Genomic DNA, 5,000 nt, shown 5'->3' with positions numbered 1-5,000 from the left:
TGTGCCGATGGTGGTCGAGGCAACCGCCCGCACCAGGGCCCAGCGTGTGCCGATGGTGGTCGAGCCAGGAGCCCGCACCAAGGGCCGGCTTGTGCCGATGGTGTTCGGGGCAACCGCCAGCACCAGGGCCCTGCGTGTGCCGATGGAGCTGGGGGCAACCGCCCGCACCAGGGCCCAACGTGTGCCGATGGTGGCTGAGGGAACCGCCCGCACCAGGGCCCAGCGTGTGCCGATGGTGCTGGGGGCAAGCGCCCGCCCCAGGGCCCAGCGTGTGCCGATGGTGGTCGAGGCAAGCGCCCTCACCACCCCGAGCGTGTGCCGATGGTGGTCGAGGCAACCGCCCGCACCAGGGCCCAGCGTGTGCCGATGGTGGTCGAGGCAAGCGCCCGCACCAAGGCCGAGCGTGTGTCGATGGTGGTCGAGGCAAGCGCCCGCACCAGGGCCCAGCGTGTGCCGATGGTGGTCGAGGCAAGCGCCCTCACCAAGGCCGAGCGTGTGCCGATGGTGGTCGAGGCAACCGGCCGCACCAAGGGCCGGCGTGTGCCGATGGTGTTCGAGGCAACCGCCTGCACCAGGGCCCAGTGTGTGCCGATGGTGGTCGAGCCAGGAGCCCGCACCAAGGGCCGGCTTGTGCCGATGGTGTTCGGGGCAACCGCCCGCACCAGGGCCCTGCGTGTGCCGATGGTGCTGGGGGCAACCGCCCGCACCAGGGCCCAGCGTGTGCCGATGGTGCTGGGGGCAAGCGCCCGCACCAGGGCCCAGCGTGTGCCGATGGTGCTGGGGGCAACCGCCCGGACCAGGGCCCAACGTGTGCCGATGGTGGTCGAGGGAACCGCCCGCACCAGGGCCCAGCGTGTGCCGATGGTGCTGGGGGCAAGCGCCCGCCCCAGGGCCCAGCGTGTGCCGATGGTTATCGGGGCAACCGGCCGCACCAGGGCCCAGGGTCTGCCGATGGTGCTCGAGGCAACCGCCCGCACCAAGGCTCAGCATGTGCCGATTGTGATCGAGGCAACAACCCACACCAGGGCCCAGCTTGTGCCGATGGCGGTCGAGGCAAGTGCCCGTACCGAAGGGCAGCCTATGCCGATGATGGTCGATGCATGTGCCATCACCATGCGTCATCATGTGCCATTGATGGTCGAGGCCTTGGCCGAAGTTCGATTTTGAGCCACGGTGCCCATGCTTGGCTCCAGCATGTGCTGGTGCCGCATTTTTTTCACTCGGGACAGCATCGCCGGAGCATCGCCGGAGCATCGCCGGAGCATCGCCGGAGTACCGCCGGAGAACCTGACCGGCGGCATTGGGGTTCCGGCGATTGGGAGGGGGGCCGGGGGGGTGTGCGCACATGATGTGCGATGGGTGCTGGTACTTGGCCTTGTGTTGGCCCCCTATCCCTCATCAAACCTCTGAGAATTCACACCCCCTTAAAGAGCATTTGAGATTTTACAGGTTTGCTACCAGTAGCCGTTAAAGTGTCTGAAATGGGGACACTTTTTTCAAACGGTCACAAAATCTTCTCCACTTCGAGTTTTTAGCTGAATTTTTTTGTGCATGCCAACAAAAATAGAAGGATCATGCCTACAAAATTTGGGGCCAAAAATCCTTATAAAAAAATTTTAAAAAATCCCGAACCGCAAAAAGTTTCGAAAATCGTGAAAAATAGAAAACGAGTCATCTTCCAACGAAACTTCACGTGAAGGCTTAGGGGACCATTGTATGAATTTACAAGCCATAAAAATGGCATTGGCACGGCAGAAATTCGAAGATGTGCCTAAACCCACCAGGGCCCAGCGTGTGCCGATGGTGCTCGAGGCAACCGCCCGCACCAGGGCCCAGTGTGTGCCGATGGTGGTCGAGGCAACCGCCCGCACCAGGGCCGATAGTGTGCCGATGGTGCTCGAGGCAACCTGTCGCACCAGGGCCCAGCGTGTGCCGATGGTGATCGAGGCAACCTGCCGCACCAGGGCCCAGCGTGTGCCGATGGTGGTCGAGGCAAGCGCCCGCACCAGCGCCCAGCGTGTGCCGATGGTGCTCGAGGCAACCGACCGCACCAGGGCCCAGCGTGTGCCGATGGTGCTCGAGGCAACTTGCCGCACCAGGGCCCAGCGTGTGCCGATGGCGCTCGAGGCAAGCTCCCGCACCAGGGCCCAGCGTGTGCCGATGGTGCTCGAGGCAACCTGCCGCACCAGGGCCCAGCGTGTGCCGATGGTGCTCGAGGCAAGCGCCCACACCAGCGCCCAGCGTGTGCCGATGGTGCTCGAGGCAACCGACCGCACCAGGGCCCAGCGTGTGCCGATGGTGCTCGAGGCAACTTGCCGCACCAGGGCCCAGCGTGTGCCGATGGCGCTCGAGGCAAGCTCCCGCACCAGGGCCCAGCGTGTGCCGATGGTGCTCGAGGCAACCTGCCGCACCAGGGCCCAGCGTGTGCCGATGGTGCTCGAGGCAAGCGCCCGCACCAGGGCCCAGCGTGTGCCGATGGTGGTCGAGGCAACCGCCCGCACCAGGGCCCAGCGTGTGCCGATGGTGGTCGAGGCAACCTGCCGCACCAGGGCCCAGCGTGTGCCGATGGTGCTCGAGGCAACCTGCCGCACCAGGGCCCAGCGTGTGCCGATGGTGCTCGAGGCAACCGACCGCACCAGGGCCGAGCGTGTGCCGATGGTGGTCGAGGCAAGCGCCCGCACCAGGGCCCAGCGTGTGCCGATGGTGGTCGAGGCTGCCGATGGTGGTCGAGGCAACCTGCCGCACCAGGGCCCAGCGTGTGCCGATGGTGCTCGAGGCAACCGACCGCACCAGGGCCGAGCGTGTGCCGATGGTGCCGAGGCAAGCGCCCGCACCAGGGCCCAGCGTGTGCCGATGGTGGTCGAGGCAACCTGCCGCACCAGGGCCCAGCGTGTGCCGATGGTGGTCGAGGCAAGCGCCCGCACCAGGGCCCAGCGTGTGCCGATGGTGGTCGAGGCAACCTGCCGCACCAGGGCCCAGCGTGTGCCGATGGTGCTCGAGGCAACCGACCGCACCAGGGCGGAGCGTGTGCCGATGGTGGTCGAGGCAAGCGCCCGCACCAGGGCCCAGCGTGTGCCGATGGTGGTCGAGGCTGCCGATGGTGGTCGAGGCAACCTGCCGCACCAGGGCCCAGCGTGTGCCGATGGTGCTCGAGGCAAGCTGCCGCACCAGGGCCCAGCGTGTGCCGATGGTGGTCGAGGCAACCGCCCGCACCAGGGCCCAGCGTGTGCCGATGGTGATCGAGGCAACCGACCGCACCAGGGCCCAGCGTGTGCCGATGGTGCTCGAGGCAACCTGCCGCACCAGGGCCCAGCGTGTGCCGATGGTGGTCGAGGCAAGCGCCCGCACCAGGGCCCAGCGTGTGCCGATGGTGCTCGAGGCAACCGACCGCACCAGGGCCCAGCGTGTGCCGATGGTGCTCGAGGCAACCTGCCGCACCAGGGCCCAGCGTGTGCCGATGGTGGTCGAGGCAAGCGCCCGCACCAGGGCCCAGCGTGTGCCGATGGTGCTCGAGGCAACCGACCGCACCAGGGCCGAGCGTGTGCCGATGGCGGTCGAGGCAAGCGCCCGCACCAGGGCCCAGCGTGTGCCGATGGTGGTCGAGGCAACCTGTCGCACCAGGGCCCAGCGTGTGCCGATGGTGGTCGAGGCAAGCGCCCGCACCAGGGCCCAGCGTGTGCCGATGGTGCTCGAGGCAACCGACCGCACCAGGGCCCAACGTGTGCCGATGGTGCTGGGGGCAACCGCCCGCACCAGGGCCCAGCGTGTGCCGATGGCGATCGAGGCAACCGCCCGCACCAGGGCCCAGCGTGTGCCGATGGTGGTCGAGGCAAGCGCCCGCACCAGTGCCCAGCGTGTGCCGATGGTGGTCGAGGCAAGCGCCCGCACCAGGGCCCAGCTTTTGCCGATGGTGATCGAGGCAACCGGCCGCTCCAGGGCCCAGCGTGTGCCGATGGTTATCGGGGCAACCGGCCGCACCAGGGCCCAGGGTCTGCCGATGGTGCTCGAGGCAACCGCCCGCACCAAGGCTCAGCATGTGCCGCTGGTGATCGAGGCAACAACCCACACCAGGGCCCAGCTTGTGCCGATGGCGGTCGAGGCAAGTGCCCGTACCGAAGGGCAGCCTATGCCGATGATGGTCGATGCATGTGCCATCACCATGCGTCATCATGTGCCATTGATGGTCGAGGCCTTGGCCGAAGTTCGATTTTGAGCCACGGTGCCCATGCTTGGCTCCAGCATGTGCTGGTGCCGCATTTTTTTCACTCGGGACAGCATCGCCGGAGCATCGCCGGAGCATCGCCGGAGTACCGCCGGAGAACCTGACCGGCGGCATTGGGGTTCCGGCGATTGGGAGGGGGGCCGGGGGGGTGTGCGCACATGACGTGCGATGGGTGCTGGTACTTGGCCCTTGTGTTGGCCCCCTATCCCTCATCAAACCTCTGAGAACTCACACCCCCTTAAAGAGCGTTTGAGATTTTACAGGTTTGCTGCCAGTAGCCGTTCAAGTGTCTGAAATGGGGACACTTTTTTCAAACGGTCACGAAATCTTCTCCGGTTCGAGTTTTTAGCTGAATTTTTTTGTGCATGCCAACAAAAATAGAAGGATCACGTCCACAAAATTTGGGGCCAAAACTCCTTCTAAAAAAATTCTAAAAAATCACGAACCGCAAAAAGTTTCGAAAATCGTGAAAAATAGAAAACGAGTAATCTTCCAACGAAACTTCACGTGAAGGCTTAGGGGACCATTGTATGAATTTACAAGCCATAAAAATGGCATTGGCACGGCAGAAATTTGAAGATGTGCCTAAACCCACCTAGCACCCGATCGATCCCCGGCTTGCGCATCCTGCCTCTCCGGCCGGCTGAGCCGTGGGTTGACTTAGCCATACGGAGTTCATTCCATGTCTAAGCCCCAGTCGGACCGAGGGTCGCGGCAGCTGGACCGGCAGCGGGATCGGCAGCAGCACGCGGGGGGACCGGGCCGATCCCCGGCTTGC

The sequence above is a fragment of the Durio zibethinus genome, unplaced genomic scaffold, assembly GCF_047325235.1.
Source record: "Durio zibethinus cultivar Kanyao isolate XHJ-2024 unplaced genomic scaffold, ASM4732523v1 HiC_scaffold_3, whole genome shotgun sequence".
Taxonomy (NCBI): domain Eukaryota; kingdom Viridiplantae; phylum Streptophyta; class Magnoliopsida; order Malvales; family Malvaceae; genus Durio; species Durio zibethinus.
The sequence above is the reverse complement of the archived record's forward strand: the minus strand, read 5'-3'. Positions refer to the sequence as shown.